General features: G+C 40.6%; 1 long non-coding RNA gene across 2 annotated transcripts in view; it reads left to right on the top strand.

The window, feature by feature from the left end:
- Positions 1-17,775, top strand: part of LOC108593400 (uncharacterized) — a 143,430-nt gene that overhangs the window by 48,272 nt on the left and 77,383 nt on the right. For both annotated transcript variants that reach the window (XR_001913852.5, XR_013521002.1), the window contains exon 3: positions 1,731-1,845. This is a non-coding gene — a long non-coding RNA (uncharacterized LOC108593400). The remainder of the gene's footprint in view (positions 1-1,730; positions 1,846-17,775) is intronic.

Here is a 17,775-nt window from a genome sequence, read left to right as displayed (position 1 = left end):
AATTATGGCTAGGACCTAACAAAAAACCCATAGTTCCCATAGGTGTCCAATTGCCTTTCCTTCAGTTTATTCATGAAATGACTCATTGGGCCCCTAAACAAATGGTATCGTGGGTAAAACAATACTTTTGGAAACCATCACCTACGGTAGCCCAAAAGGTATATTCTCAATGTACTATATGCCCAAAACAGAACCCTGGCAAGCCCTTATGTGGCTCCCAAGGTCATTTTCCTTTGCCAATAGGACCTTTTGGTGTGGCAGTTGGGATTATAGACATGAGTCACCGAGTCACACTCCTCTTTTCAAACCTGAAAATTTCTCCTCATCCCCTGCAAACCTCAGCCTCCTGGGTTCAAGCAATTCTTCTGCCTTAGCCTCCTGAGTAGCTGGGATTACAGGCATTCGCCACCACACCTGGCTAATTTTATATTTTTAGTAGAGATGGGGTTTCTCTATGTTAGTCAGGGTGGTCTCGAACTCCTGATCTCAGATAATCTGCCCACCTCAGCCTCCTAAAGTGCTGGGATTACAGACATGAGCCAATGTACCCAGCCACACTTCTCTTTTCAAACCTGAACATTTCTTCTCGTCCCTTGCAAACCTCAGCAATCTTTCTGCAGGTGGAGTCCACATCATTTGGTATGATATAGGGAGGAAATGAAGACTATTATATGGAACAGCACCATTCTAAACATTCCCCAAGGTCTCCGCTTTTTAGGGTACCTCTGTTATAGGGCTACAACCCAGTATGACGCTCTGCAGGAATACTTGCCTAACAGTGCCTCAGGGCAATCACTGAGGGCCGGGGGATGATCAGTTGAGACAAGTGCCCAGTTACAATGTCTCCTGTATATACTGCCATAGCATGGCCTGCCCAAATAACCACCAGCCCTGTGCTTGTGGCTGGATGCTCCTATGCAGCACCAACCATACTGACACTGCCCTGAAAGAACTGTTTATGGGAGTCAATTGGTAGGCAGAGGTCTCTGACAGCACAGATTCCACCCTAAGACCAGGGCACCTCTGGGAAGCATTATGGAATACCTAGACAAGGGTAACCTCCACTCATCTAACAATTGTTTGGGATACCCAGCGGTTCTGCATTGACTCCATTTATCCAAATTGTACAAATGCCATTGATATCCAATGGCAACAGCATTCCTAGTGGATTCACCAAAATTGGCCACCCACAAAACTAAAGTGTGACCTCACTGGAGGAGTCAGAGCTGGGCAAGGCATACTGGAGCAAGCTGAGTTTATGGCTAAAGAAGAGATACCTTCTTTAGAGAAAATATTCCCTATCAAAAATAGGCCACATAGAAGGAATGCCATTCTGAGAAGAGGGAAAAGGATGGAAAATGCTTTAAAAGATAATGTAGCATTCATTAAATGGATAGAAGAAACCGGACAAACCATGAAAACATATTCCCAAACCCAAAGATGAGAACAAGACCTGATAGCAGCTCATGTCTATTTTATTACAAACGGAATCTGAGGTGGCTATGAAGCAGTGGGCTACAATCCTCAGTGCGGAGGCACAATCCAAACACTTGTGAAAAGTATGTGGTCCTCTAAACTTATGGAGATTTTTGGATGGTAAATGTGACCTTAAACCTTGTATTCACAGAGCACAGGCATTGAAGTTAAATGAGGCTCAAAGATACTACCCCTGGGAAATAGTTGGGCTATTTTAGCTGATAATAACCCGTGGTATCCCGTCTCCCTTTCAGGTTACGAAAACAGAAAAGGAGAATGGCTATGCGCTCAAACCACTTGGAACCCTGATTTTTCCCCAACTTGTCCTCTAATATTCACCCCCATCACCCCCATGGGACACAGCATCTGGTATGTGGGGAACGGCCGTTTCTGTTGGGAACAACACTATAGAATTATATGACTTCTCCTGTAACAAAACCTCCTTTTCTCTCCCAAATACCAGTATATAGTGCAATACAAAAGTGGTGGGAAAAATAGATTTGTCCACTGTTAGTAAGTCCTATAACTATTTAGACATTGAGGACCAGGCATTCCTTGCATTTGACTTATACCCTCCTCAGGATGTTATACCAGTGGAGAGAAATTGGCCAGAAGAGAGACTAAATTTATTAGAATCTGATTTAGTGTCTGTCCTATAATCCTTAAATTAGATTTATCATAAGTTTCAGATGACCCTTGATATGGAAGATAAACACATTGTGAGTCTGACCAAATATGATGATGCATGCAGTGTTTTGTTTTGTTTTGGCTGGTTAGGTTGTTTACTGCCCTCTGACTACCTATAACCTTCTTGGACACCTGATCTTTGCTGTCTTTGTGGCATTTGTCACTGTGTTAGCATTATATATCTCTTGTAAATGTTATGCCAGCTACAGCAAAATGAGGAAGGCACAATTAAAGACCCTGATCATGATAGCTCACAAAATAGACATGATCCAGGATTTTTTTTTATACTAAACTCTAGGCGTGACTCTATCTCACCCCTTAAACTATTGGCTATTACATCAGGTCAGACCATGTCCTCCCCATTATCCAAATCGCAAATATTTAAAACTATTATCACCAACCAGACTACTCTAGGAATGAGCATTCCTAGCATCGTGGGACCTGTTTCTGTTTGTTGGCCTGCATATGCATTTTGTGGAATCCTTTTTGGCCAAGAAGGGGGACTGAGGACTAAGCTCTGTTTTTTTGGTTTTTGGGGGTTTTTTTGTCCAAATTTCTACCTAAGGGACCTAGGGAGTCATACCCTACAAACTGTAAATTCTCATCAGATGGGTTTTATTTGACCCCATATATCACGACTTACTTTTCAGTCTGACTCTAGCATAACATTATGAGACAAGGAAAAAATATTTAACCCCCAAATACATTTCCTTGCTATACTTTGAAATTGCCCTGCAAAGTCTCTTATGGGAAAAATCCACATTCTGTAGAGAATCTCCTTGCCCCTTTGTTTTCTTTCCTTCTTTCCAGATCCAGGAGTTAATCAACTAAGAGCCAGATACCTTTTTAGGTTCGATAAGAAACATTTTACAAGGCCAGGCGTGTTGGCTCATGCCTGTAATCCTAGCACTTTGGGAGGCTGAGGTGGGCGGATCACCTGAGGTCAGGAGTTTGAGACCAGACTGAGCAACATGGTGAAACCTAGTGGCTACTAAAAATACAAAAATTAGCTGGGCATGGTGGTGAGGGCCTGTAATCCCAGCTACTTGGGAGGCTGAGACAGGAGAATTGCTAGAACCCAAGAGGCGGAGGTTGCAGTGAGCTGAGATTGTGCTCCTGCCCAACCAGCCTGGGAGACAGAGCAAGACTCCATCTTGGGGAAAAAAAAAAAAAAAAAAGAAACATTTTACAACCTGTTTTCTCTCTAAAGTCTGATATCTGAGGTATTCCTCTGCATAATAAAACTTGGTCTCCAAAATCCTTTCTTAACCTGAACGTTCCTTTCCATTGATCCTAGGTCTTCAGATAAACTTAACCAATTGTCAACCAGAAAATGTTTACATTTACCTATAGCCTAGAAACCCCTGCTTTGAGTTGAGTTGTCCCACCCTTCTGAACCAAACCAATGTATTTCTTAAATGTATCTGGGTTGTTTGTTTGTTTGTTTGTTTGTTTGTTTGTTTGTTTGAGATGAAGTCTCCCTGGGTGGCCCAGGCTGGAGTGCAGTGGCACCATCTCAACTCATGGCAACCTCCGCCTCCCAGGTTCAAGTGATTCTCCTGCCTCAGTCTCCAGAATAGCTGGGATTACAGGTGCGCACCACCATGCCCAGCTAATTTTTGTTTTTTAGTACAGATGGGGTTTCACCGTGTTGGTCAGGCTGGTCTCAAACTCCTGACCTCAAGTGATCTGCCCGCCTCGGCTTCCCAAAGTGCTGGGATTACAGGTGTGATCCACTGCACCCAGCCCTTAAATGTATGTATTTGATTGATGTCTCGTGCCTCCCTAAAATATATAAAACAAAGCTGTACCGCAACCACCTTGGGCACATGTTCCCAGGACTTACTGAGGGCTACGTCATGGGCCATAGTCACTTATATTTGGCTCAGAATAGATTTCTTCAAATATTTTACAGAGTTTGACTCTTTTAATCAACAAAACCATGATACCTAACTACTAATCTCACTCCACATCTTCTTCTCTTACTTTAAATATTCATGGCCTTTGGTAAAGTTCTGTTCAATTATTTCTTTTTGTCTTTTAAAAATAATTATATTTATTTAGACCTCCTTCTAAATCCTTAAGCATTATTGGTATTTCTGCTACAAAGGTATTCTCACCAATTCCTACCAACTTACTCTCATTCTTTGAAATTGCACATTTGATGACTGAACCTAGGTTATATTTTTTAGGTTGATTTATCACTTTTGAAACATGTTACTTTGTTTTATTATCATTGCTTCTCTTGTTTTGGGCCCCACTAACTTTAGGTGGGATTAGCACACTTTACCATTTATCATTCTCTGGTCTTCTTGGAAGTTCTGTGACACTCCAGTTTTGTTCATTCTTTAGCATTTTAAATGCCTGGATGGAAAAAAACAGAAAAGTAAAATATAAATAAATAAGTAGCTATTTTGGCAACCTCAGAGAACAATTTCAGCTACATGTTATTAGTGTTATATATGAATAAAATGAAATAATGAATGTGAAGGCACTTTGAAAGTTACAAAAATATGCCATGCAAAAGTAAATGAATGTAATATTTGGCTAGATTTGAAGTGGAAATCAAGAACTACTAAAATAATGGCTTGTTAAGATTTACCAGATTCTTGGGGTTAAATATCTGTGGGGAGAGCATGGAGGCACATCACTAACATCATTTCTTAAACTACTTGAATACTCTTTACATTATTTACTTATTAGTGTTCTGGCTACTATTTTGACTTAACACATCTTAGTAACAGAGCAGTGGAAGAATGCATTTTTAAAGTAACCCAGAGATTACAGTGAATATCAGGGACATAAATCAGCACAAAGTCTTAAAAGTGACTGGTTTGACAAGACGGAGCCAGTGTAATGTGGCTTTTCTATTAGCTTGGCTATAAAGTTGGCCATTAACTTAGCACTTAATTGGATCCTTCTGCAGTGGAACCATAAGAGCATTCAGTCCTGCAGGCTAAAGAACATGGTGTACCTGCTGAATAGTGTTTAAGCTACTTTAAAAGTCTAGATATAATTGAATAATGACTAAACACAACTCTATTATATCAGACTTTTAGAGGTGGTAGGTATAGTGTCTACCTACATACAAAATTGTGTCTGAACATTTGAGCCTGAATCCATTTACAAAATGTGTGACTTTAATCATATATTTTAGCCTTTATGAGACTGTTTCTTCATCTGTATACTAAAAGCAACAGCATCTGTCCTTCTTACTTCAAAGAATTATAAGAAGTCAGATCATACATAGAAAAGAGACATAAACACCACACAAACATTAATTATAATTTTTTTTTAATTAAAGACGGGGTTTCACCATGTTGGTTAGGCTGTTCTTGAACTCCCGACCTCAGGTGATCCACCCGCCTTGACCTTCAAAGTGCTTGGATTACAGGCATGAGCCACCACACCCTGCCACATTAATTATAATTACCAAATGTAGCTATCATATCTTACAAATGAGGAAACTGAGGCCCAGAAAAGCTGAATGATTGGTTAAGGACCTATTGTGGCTGAGTTAGATCTAGAACACAGATTTTCGAGGCCTCTTTTCTTCTCAATATATCAATCAGTACTGGTTTTGACATTTTATATATACTAAGGTCTCCATCCATGACTCATTTACATACTATTTATTACTCAGCCATAAAAAGTCATTAAAACTTAACTTTAAATTTGTTGGAAGCTAGATTTAATTACCATGTATGTGTAGATGCATTACTGAACTTTCAGCTATAGCTAGGCTAGTCCCAGAAGGAAAAAGGTTTTTGTTTTTATTTTACATGTCAGTGCTTGGTTAAAATGTCTGTTTTTATAAAAGAGTCACATGAGATACTCTAAACCCTAAATCTAATTACTGGGAAGAATCTAAAAAACAAATCCAAACCTTGTAAGAAAGCCAAACCTTCATTGTACTTTCCAGTCTTCCTAAAATAACATTTTTTTTCTTCATCCTAGCATATATTTTAAACCTTTAATTTTACTATTCACATAAAAAAGACCAGGTATAGCCTGAAAGATAATTTATTCTAATATTATTTTTGTCTTAATAAATTTATCAGTAGTATGTGAAAATATTATTATATCTAACGATGCTTTGGTTTTAAATGAAGCTATTTTGAGTTTGTCCTTATAATTTGTGATAGATTAGGAAGGTCTAAAGTTTGCCTCTAACTCTGAGGTCCTGTGAACTAGAATTCAGAATTATAGGAGGAAACTAGATCAATATTTATTTTTCCAGCTACAGTTGCATGGAGATTTGAGGCTAGTTTCTTTTTCACAGAAAAAAGAAATACACAAGGACATGTTCATCCTTAAGGACTTATTAAGGAATGTTTTCAAAGCTTTGTGAGGCAGGGTGCAATGGCTCACACCGTTAATCCCAGCAGTTTGGGAGGCTGAGGTGGGCAGATCACCTGAGGTCAGGAGTTCAAGACCAGCCTGGGCAACATGGTGAAACCCTGTCTTTGCTAAAAATACAAAAATTAGCTGGGAGTGGTGGTGTGCACCTGTAATCCCAGCTACTCGGGAGCTGAGGCAGGAAAATCGCTTGGACCCGGGAAGTAGAGTTGCAGTGAGCTGAGATCACGCCATTGCACTCTATCCTGGGCGAAAGAGCAGGACTCCAGCTCAAAAAAAAAAAAAAAAAAAAAAAGTTTGTGAATGTGTGGTAATTTAATTTTACAGTGTTCTACCATGGAGAACATGTGGACTTTGTAGCTGAAGATTTGGCTCATGTACTAGATGATCTGATCTTAAGCCTCTCTAACTCTCAATTTTCTAATCTTTTAAATGGGGTTTTTTCAACTGGATGCCCAAACTTAACCAATAAGATTTATTTTTTAAAGGAAGGGGGAGGGCAGGGTACTGAAATAATCTAGAAAATCTATTATTTTAAAGGTAGAATTTTTCAATCTAGAAAGATGTAAAAACTTGACTATTCATTGTATTCACAATTTGTTCTGGAAAAATTACCCAATGGGCCCTTTACAAAAAGTAAAACTTCTGGCTAATCTGGGTCATGAAGAGCACTTTGAGAAAACTTAACTGCAGATATTTCCAGCAGAGGAGCTAACTAGGTATTCTGGTTAGTATAGCAATTATTGTGAGTTTCTGAGCTTGTACTTTGTCTCTGCCTGTTTTGTTGCTTTTGAGGTGGAGGTAGTGTCTCTCTTTTTTCCATATGAATCTAAATGGATGGGGCAGCCTTCTTGCTTGTGCCTGGGAAAATACCTACTCTTGCCTGAGAAGGTGCTATCCAAAAATCTGAAGCTGAGGAATTTTGACACGGAATGCTATATCATCAGCCCACCCCTGAGCTGTACTGTTTGCCTTATTTCTCCAAAAATATATGAGCTTCAGCCCCTTCCTCCTTTTTCCAGAAGTGCCAAAACAAAAAGGTTAACAAAGCTAACAGCCAGAACATCTCTATGCTATCAATTTTCCCACAAAGTGGTTGAGATGAGATCTTGAACTATTTTAATGCAAACAAAATTCTTTTTTCCAAACTCCTAAATCACTTTAAACTTTCTGTTCACCATTTTTCAACCCAATGGTTTTTCTTCATTCTGACTAATTTCATGCAAGGAGGAAATAGATATTTTATCATAAGAGAGTAGTAGGCTTTCAAGAAGTGCTTGTGGAATGAGGAGGAATTATTGAGTCCTTCCAGAAATGAGTGAAGGGAGAGGTGGCACTGTGTAGCACAGATCTACTGACAAGAGCTCCTCAACAGGGTTTGATGATTCTGATAGCCAACACTATTTGGGTTGTTTAAGGGATGTCCTTGTGGAAACTGCCTGATACCTGTTTTGTTTTTTTTTTTTCTTTCTTGTCTTAGTTCAGGCTACTATAACAGAGTATCACAGACTGGGTGGCTTAAACAGCAAATATTTATTTCTTGCAGTTCTGGAGGCTAGGAAGTCTAAGATCAAAGTGCTGGAAGAGATGATGTCTGTTGAAGACCTGCTTCCTGGTTCATAGATGGCCATCTTCTCACTATGTCCTTACATGGCAGAAAGAGGGCTAGAGAATTCTCTGAAGTCTTTCTTATAAGGGTACTAATCCCATTCCTGAAGGCTTCACCTTCATGGCCTAATCACCTCCAAAGGACTCACTTCTTAGTACCATCATATTGGGGGTTAGGATTTCAACATATGAATTTGCAAGGTATACAAATGTTCAGTCCATACATTTCTAGTCTCTTTCTCCTGGGGTTGGTATATATTAAAGGAGCAGAATCTTACTCCTTTTCCCTTGGAAGGTATGCTTCAGTGGAAAGCCAAAGATTGCAGTATCTTAGACAGCTCCTGATACTATTTCCATAGAGGGGAACCCGTAGTCATAGGCTATTTAAAATGATTTCAGTCCTTTCTTTTTATGGACTTGTTATGTTCAGAAAAAGCAAACTTAGCAAATTAAATTAAATTAAATATATGCATTCATTTAACAAATATGTATTGAGGGCCTATCTTACAACAGACACTGTTCCAGGTACTCGAGATACAGTAATGAGTAAGACAAAGTCTCTGCCTTCTCAGAGTTTGCATTCCATCGGGGACAAGGATAACAAATAGGTAGCTACACAGTAAGCCAGGTGGTAGATACAGCAAGAGAAAAATACAGCAAGATAAGGAGGATATGGAGTGTCATTATATATGGGGGAAGGGATGTAATGTATTGATTTCTGTTCCAGATATTCATTGCCACAACAAAACACCCTAAATCCTATTGGTTAAAAAATATTAGCCGGGTATGGTGGCATGCTCCTGTAGTCTCAGCTATTCAAGAGGCTGTGGCAAGAAGATCACTTGAGCCCAGGAGTTTGAGTTTACAGTAAGCTATGACTGTGCCACTGCACTCCAGCCTACATGACAGGGTGAGACCCTGTCTCTAAAATTAAAAACAAAAAAAAATGTATGATCTTGTAGGTTCCCTGGGGTCTTTACACAGTTGAGGTCATAGGGCAATTGAGGCCAGAGTTATCTGAAAAACTGAATGGGGTGGACATTCCAAATGACTTCTTCATTTACATGGCTGGCCCCTCAGCTGGGAAGCCTGGAACAACCAAGGTGTGGCCAGATACTCTGTCTGCACATGATCTTTCTATGTAGCTATCATGGGCTTTCTCATAGAATGGTAGAATTGAGTAGTCAGGCTTCTGACATGTTGGTGGCTTCTCCTGAAGCAAGTATTCCAAAAAATCCAGGTGGAAACTGCAAGGCTTCTTATGATGTAGCTTTGGAAGTCAGGCAAGCTTCACCTCCACCACATCTATTGATCAAAACAAGTCACAGGGCCCACTAGATTCAAGGAGAGAGGACTCTATCAGGCTGAGAATATTGGAAGATGTGGCACATTAGGGGACTGTTTTTGGACACTCGCTACCACAGTTATTAAAGGGATGGCCTCACTGATAAAGTGATATTAGTGTGGAGATGGAAGGGAAGCGAGGGAGAAGCCATGTGGATATCTAGAAGAGATCTAACAGGGTGAACAGCAAACACAATGTCCTGAGGCAGAAGTAGTCATAGTATGTTTATGAAAACAAGGAGACCAGTGTGGACAGAGTGAGATTAATGGACAGAAGTAGAAGTAATTCAGATAGGGAAGGAGGGGTTAGATGATATATAGCCTTATAAGCTTTTTAATGACCTTAAATTTTATTTGGAGTGATATGAGAAGCCAATCCATGATACTGAGCAGAAGGACGGTAGGACCTGACTTCTATCTTTCTTATTTAGGCTAGTCATTTGAAGCTGTGGGAGTGGAGAAGACTGACTTCTGTATTAAAGGCTTACTCTGGATCATAATATTGAGTGAAGGCTATAGGGAGACACAGAGGTAGGAAACAAGTTATTGCCATCATCCAGACCAACAGAAAATGAAGCTTGGAGCAGAGTAGTAACAGTAATATAAAATAAATTCTAATATATTTTAAAGGTAGAGCCCTCAGGATTTTCTGATGTTCTATGACAGAAAGAGAATTAAAGATGGCACAAGGGTTTTTTTGTTTTTTTGTTTGTTTGTTTTTTGCCAGGCCTATTAGAATAATGGAGTTGCCATTTATCAAGCTGGGAAAGACTACATGAGCTACAGTTAGGGGGAGTTGGTCTTCAAGAATTTTGTTTTGTATGTGCTAAGTTTCAGATGCCTATCAGATGTCAAAGTTGAAGTAAAAGTAAATACAAAGTTTATCAGGTCATGTTCATGCTCTGATTTTGTATAATTGTATGCATTAATAAAAATTGTTGCACTTAGCAGAAGAAGGTAAAATATTTGGGTAGCTTGTGAAAGCTGGAGACCCATGCTGAGGGTCTCCAGTGAACTCTAAGCTCTCATTTTGACATAAATGAATAGGCAGTAGCGTCATGAAAAGAGCATATAGGCTTTGATCTCAAGCCGACTTGGGTCTGGATGCAGGCTCTACCCTTTATTAGCAGTGAGGCTTCAGCATATTACATAATCTGAAACTCAATTTTCTCATTTATAAAATGAGAATAGGCCAGGTGCGGTGGCTCACCCCTGTAATCCCAGCAATTTAGGAGGCCAAGGCGGGTGATCATGAGATCAAGAGATAGAGACCATCCTGGTTAACATGGTGAAACTCCATCTCTACTAAAAATACAAAAAATTAGCTGGGCATGGTGGCATGTGCCTGTAATCCCAGCTACTCAGGAGGCTGAGGCAGGAGAATTGCCTGAACCCAGGAGGCGGAGGTTGCGGTGAGCCAAGATCGCACCATTGCACTCCAGCCTGGGTAACAAGAGCGACACTCCATCTCAAAAAAAATAAAATGAGAATAATGACACCTTGGAATGCATTTGTTAGAATTAGGTGAGCTAATCCTGGCATACAACAGATATTTGGTAAATGATAGCCATTATGAATGTGCCCACTGTTTTTTTTTTACTAAGTTTTTGCATGTCCTCTTCTCTGGCAGACATCAGGGGAGGTGACAGAAAGCAAGGCAGGATTCAGTAGAGGACAGTCCTACGAGGTGCTGACCTGTGTGGTTCCACCTTACTCCTGGACATACACCTACAAACTTTGGGCAGGTCTCTGGGTGACAGCTTGATAGGGTAACAGCAGTGAGAAGCAAAAGGAGTCTATACATCTAGCATCCTCTCAGGCTGTCCCAGCGAGACACGTGAACTGTAGTTCAGCAGCAGTGTGGGTAGAGGACACATGCTCACATCCCTGGGTTACACAGGCTTGCATTCACTTATTGACCTTTCAAACAATAGAGGCACAGCAACACCAGGCAGAGGGACACTGCTGCCAGGGAACATGCCTAGGACAGTGCTATCTTGTGTTAACCTTCAGTAAATATGCTGCCCTTGAGGTAAATGACAGCTAGAGTAAGAGTATGTAGCCAGTGCTGTGTCCCATCTTCCAAGGTCTAAACTGATGTCAGTCCTGTGGGAAGTGGGGTATTGGGAGTACATAGGCATTTTTAAGAAAATAGTTAAGGAAGGTGATCCACTGAGAGTAAAAGCGGGGAACAGGTATGACAAGCCATTCAGGAGTGTAGGCGATGTAATAGAATAGCCAGGCAGCATGGCTGGGCACAGTTGCTCATGCCTGCAATCCCAGCACTTTGGGAGGCCGGGGTGGGCATATTATCTGAGGTCAGAAGTTGGAGACAAACCTGACCAACATGGTGAAACCCTGTCTCTACTAAAACTAGAAAAATTTCCCAGGTATGGTGGCAGGTGCCTGTAATCCCAGCTACTCGGGAGGCTGAGACAGGAGAACTGCTTGAACAGGGGAGGTGGAGGTTGCAGTGAGCCAAGAGAGATCATGCCACTGCACTCCAGCCTGGGCAACAGAGCAAGACCCTGCCTCAAAAAAAAATTAAAATTAAAAAATTAAAAAACAGCCAGGCAGCATAAAGGGCCAAGGATGTCCATGATTATGAACTTAAAGTGAGTCTAGTCAGAATGGTTGCATGTCTTCCCCCAACACTTTTAAGCACGAACTAGGCAGAGAGTTGGTTTTAAACAGAGCTAGGATTTTTCCAGGCACATACTGTACTCTGAAAGGAGAGAGAGGCAAATAAGTTGGTGCATGCAAGGACCACAAATGGAAGCTGGCTAAGGAGGGCAATGAGGACACAATGGCCATGAGGGGCAGTAGATGGTGTCAGAGTCCATGGACTCTGGGTCCCCATGGAATTGAGGGCATTCTTTGAGCAAATCTTGGCATTACAGTTCTTTTTTTTTGAGACAGAATCTCTCTGTCACCAGGCTAGAGTGCTGTGGCAGCAATCTCAGCTCACTGCAACCTCCGCCTCCCAGGTTCAAGTGATTCTCTTGCTTCAGCCTCCCAAGTAGCTGGGTGCGCCACCACACCCAGCTAATTTTTGTATTTTTAGTAGAAACGGGGTTTCACCATATTGGCCAGGATGGTCTCAGTCTCTTGACCTTGTGATCCACCCACCTTAGCCTCCCAAAGTGCTGGAATTACAGTTCTTTTTTTTTTTTTTTAAGGTGTTTAAGAATGGGACATTTCCTTGCCATCTTCCCACTTCACCTTCTTTATTCTCGCTTTTTTCATTACCTTTGCACCGTTTAAATAGTAAGTTTATGAGGTAGAGTGTTGCTAGCTGCTTTGCTTCTTTTGGGGCATGGGGGGCAGGGGATGGAACATCCCTCAGGGTACAAACTCTTATAATTCTGGCAAATAAAGAGTTAAGTAGTGTTATTTGAAAGTCCTTTAATATTATCCAGATTTGGCTTAAAGATAGGATTATGCTGCTGAACTTTATTTTTCTTCTTAATTTACAAAGAGCTCTCTTAATTCAAACATTCCAGTGCTTTGTTGGAATTTTCTATGTAATGCAGCCTATTACAGAGCAATTTTGAGGAGAGTTGCAACTTGACCCCTATCTTGGAGCACAATCCTAATAAAATATAGGTCTCCTGACCAGAGACCTATATTTCTTGCTCAGCTTCCTAACAGGCATGTGTTCTCTCCAAAATGGCTGCAGGAGATCAAATGACAGAGGCTTTTATCAGTTTGTTGTGCTGGTCTTTCACCTGCCTGAAACTATCTTTAAATGATTGCTTTCCAAATGCAATGACACAGCAGTCTGTTTTCTAGAGACCTGAAGTTCAAATAAGCTTCTTGTGTGGAATGTTGCCCTGGTGATTCTGGAGGTGATTTAAGGTAGAAAGAGCAGTTCCCAAAGATACAGAAAGGACCAAAAATAATAGAATCTTTAAGATTTTGAAATATCAAAAAGTAAAAATGACCCACTAAGTCCACTACCCCTGCCTTGAATTGTCTCCATGTTCATCTTCCCATCTCTACACAGGATTGCAGAGAAGTTCTTCTAGAAGAGCTTTCTGCCCATTTGGAAATTAGGTCCAATGCTCTGTCAATGTCTTGAGAATTTTCTAAAGTTATCTTATATTTATCTTTATGCAGATTTACACTTCCGCACTTGCACTCATTCTTTCATTGGCTACTAAGGGATATTCCCAGTTTGGAAAGTAATTCATTTCTTGTTGCTACAACAAACAAACCTAATGGTTAAATTATTTTCTTACCACAAGAAAAATTAATCATGATAACCTAGGGCATAAATTTTGATTTTTGGTTTTTTGAACCTATGGAAAACATAGCTTTGTGAAAGGTGACTTGAATTCTCCCTGAGTTCAACTTCTTCATCTTCCTGGCATTGTGGAATGGTAGGAAGAGAAAGTCAGAAGCCTCAAATCCCAACTCTGCTTTTATAAGCTGCATCATCACAGTTTATATTATTATTAATTTATAGCTCCAGTCTCTTCATCTGTAAAATGTTAAGAAGCATACCTATATTTGTTACTGATAATCAGGTAACAAATAAGAAAACTACTTTATAAACAGTAAAACATTGTAAACACTATGTTTATTTGTAGAGTTTACTACAAGATGCCCCATGTTAGCTTGTTTGGAGTCCTCCCTGAGCCCCTGTCCATCTTCCCGCCTCTTTCTTTCCCAAGCTTTCTCTCTCCTTTTTCTAGTGTTCAGCTTTCCTCCATGGAATGTTACTGTAGCAGAATTCCCAGAAATGACACAAAAACTAAAAATGCAGCTAACGAAGAAAGTAATAACAGTGTACAGCGACCTTCTATCTACAAAACACATTTTTAGAGGGTGCTATAAGAATGGGCAAAGGAGGAGCAAGAGGAAAAAGCAGATTGGAGAAGCCAGTGACAAGAAAGCAGGAGATGGGGAGGAGGAAGAGTAAAGCAGGCAGGAAAGAGTCAACTAGAAAGAGAGCAAATACACGTCACTCCCAAATGTCTGAGCTCAGTTGGGAAAGGATGATAGAGGGCTGCATGATGCCAGTAAATAATAAAAGTACGTAAAAGGGAGTTTGTACAGAAAAGAGAAAAGTAAGTACAACAGAACAACATTCTTTTCCATGAGTGGGTATCAGGTAGCACTGCAGGTAGACACTGTGATAAACTAAAGTTATGATGCAGTATAAACTGCTAGGAAGAGTTTAATAGGAGTATGTGATTCCTACAGCTAATTACTAGAAAGAAAATGTAATCACTGTTATATTTGTGTTGCAGGTAAAATTATACTGTGACCCATAAAATATAGAAAAGATTTGCCTAAAATGCAAATGCTCTGTGCACATGAGGGAGCATGTGTAGGAAGTTAATTTGGAGCAACACACATTCCCATCTACGTGCTTCCCACCTCCATGAAATAAAGTGGCACTCTGCAGAAGCTCAGAAGTGGATTTTTGGTAGACACCAGGTGTGGAAATTGGAAAAATGAAGGGGCTGGAGGAGGACTCACCACTAAGACTTGAGCTGGGATTCACAGAGGGAAGAGTGGTCTACATGGAACAGCAATCCTGTTAAGGACTAGACTCTCTAGTGGAATTTCTTGAGTAGGATAATTGCTAATACCTAGTCTAGCTTGTAATTAAAGAGACCCACATAAGCACACATGCAGACCTAGGCTCCTGTGTAAAGATTACCAACCAATCCCAACCTTCTGACACACATATATAAGGTGTCTTTCTTTCAACCTGGGTAAGGGCAGTAGCAGACCATATTACATCCTGGTCTTTTACTCTCACAAGACTGTTTCAGAACCTAACATTAGGGGTAGAAACCAGGATAGTGAGCTAACATTGGGAGCTACATATTCTACATCTTCAAGCTTCTCAGATAACAAAACCATAGAGGAGGTAAACTATATATGTTTTCACATTCCTGAAGTATCCCACGACTCATCCCTTTCTTTTTTCTTAATTGTTCCTTCTCTTTCATATCACATCCATCTCATCTCAGATGAACCTAATCTCTTACCCTACTGTGAGCACCACAAAGAGTCTTTCCATATAGTGTTGTCTTGAGATTCACCAGGTTGATTTCACTTCCGCTTTGGCTGCTAGGAAACCAACCACTTTCTGCAAAATTGAATGTAGGTGCCTAAAGGTTAGGCAAGGTGCTAGTGAAGAGAGGCCCTCTTACGTTAGCTGGGGAAGACTGAACTTTCTCTTCCAAGTAGTTCAGGTAAAAGCCTTGCTGCCAGGCCTCTAGGCAGCTTTCAAAGCCATCAGTTCTCTGCTTGTGCTCAGTGGCCAATAGAAAGAAAAAACAAACAAATAAACAAAAATTCCAGGCTATCCCATGGGCCTCAAAACTAGGACTTCATGACTTCTGAGGTCTGACCTCACTTGCAGGTTCAGAATCCTAAGGCGGTAGCTTCTACTGTCATGTTCATGTGAACAAGTTAAGCAACTTTTATGTTGCCAATCTCTGAAGTCATTGTGTAAGGGAAAGCATGCAGAGAGAATGAAAACCTTTTGCCCTGAGGAAAAAACTCTTCAGCTTCCACTTTGAATACACCCAGCAAGACTGAGCAAGAAAACATCCTTCATAACTACTTGCTGGGTGTTGTAACAGAAGTCAGGGATAGGTTCTTTGTCTAAATCAGGGCTGTTCTGGTTTTAAGGCAAGAAAGCAGGCTGGATACAGTGGCTTACACCTGTAATCCCAGCACTTTGGAAGTGGGCCAATCACCTGAGGTCAGGAGTTTGAGACCAGCCTGGCCAGCATGGGGAAACCCCAACTCTACTAAAAATACAAAAAAATTACCTGGGTGTGGTGGCAGGTGGCTGTAATCCCAGCTACTCAAGAGGCTGAGGCACGAGAATCACTTGAACCTGGGAGGTGGAAGTTGGCACTACTGCATTCCAGCCTAACCCCTAACCTTAACCCTAACCCTATCCCTGGAGACTGGAGCCTGGGCGACAGAGTGACACTGTGTCTGAAAAGAAACAAACAAAAAAGTAATTGTAGGAGAGCCAGTCCTGCACTTATAGACACTCAACTTTGGAAAAACTGGTACACAGTGCCTTTTATGTCATAGGGCAAAAGGGGTTTATCTATCTGCTTGTGTGGGAAAATTCCAAATAGAGTTTATGCACATATCAATTACCAAATAAAATACCCTAAAAACAGTCCATCACATTTTTCTTTTTGTCTTGATTTTCCAAATAGGCAGTGAGGTTGCTGGGCATGGTAGTGCATGCCTGTAGCCCCAACTACTTGGGAGGCTAAGGTGGGAGAATCAGTTGAGCCCAGAAGTTCAAATCCAGCCTGAGCAATATAACTAGACCCCTAAAAAATGGGAGAAAATACCCTAAATATTATTAAATTGATCTTTTTACTTACAATTGTGAAAATACCTTGGTTGAAACTATAACCAAGAAAACCAGATTTTGATGAGATTTTAAAAAAATAGGCAGCTAGGTTTTATTCTCACTTAGTAGTTCCCCATAGCATAAATATACTCCTAACATTACATTCATGCTTCATTACTTGACTGTTGTCTTTTTGCTCTTGATTTAATAGGTTTATATTTTAAAGTTCCTATTTCTTTTATTGTGTCTATCCCTCACCTAATTTGGAAGAATAAAGAACATACAGAAGAAAACATTTTTCTTGTTTTGTTTTTTGTTTTCTTTTGAGACAGAGTCTCGCTGTTACCCAGTCTGGACTGCAGTGGTATGATCTTGGCTGACTGTAACCTTTGGCTCCCAGATTCAAGCATTTCTCCTGCCTCATCCCCACAAGTAGCCAGGATTACAGGCGCGTGCCACCACACTGGGCTAATATTTTTAGTAGAGATGAGGTTTCACCATGTTGGTCAGTCTGGTCTCAAACTCCTGCCCTCAGGTGATCCACACGCCTTGGCCTCCCAAAGTGCTGGGATTACAGACATGAGCCACTGTTCTCAGCCTAAATATACTATTTTAAAATAACAATAATGGTTATGGTTTCCAATCAATGAAAAGACTTTTTCTCTTTGCTATGAAGTGAATATTTGTGTGTCCCCACTGGGGACATTTATATGTTGAAGCCTAATTCCCAATGTAATGGTAGCTAATCCCCCTCCCAGAGGTATCTCTGGGAGATGATTAGGTCACGATGGGGGGATCCCTCATTAATGGAATTAGTACCTTGTAAGAAGAAATTCTATGGAGTTTGCTGCTTCTGTCTCTCTTTGCTTTTCACCATATGAGGATACAGTTAGAAGATGGTAATCTGCAAACCAAGAAGCAGGCCCTCACCAGATACTTGGCACCTTGATTTTGGA

This window comes from Callithrix jacchus, chromosome 8 (assembly GCF_049354715.1).
Source record: "Callithrix jacchus isolate 240 chromosome 8, calJac240_pri, whole genome shotgun sequence".
NCBI classification, from domain to species: domain Eukaryota; kingdom Metazoa; phylum Chordata; class Mammalia; order Primates; family Cebidae; genus Callithrix; species Callithrix jacchus.
The sequence above is the reverse complement of the archived record's forward strand: the minus strand, read 5'-3'. Positions and strand labels throughout refer to the sequence as shown.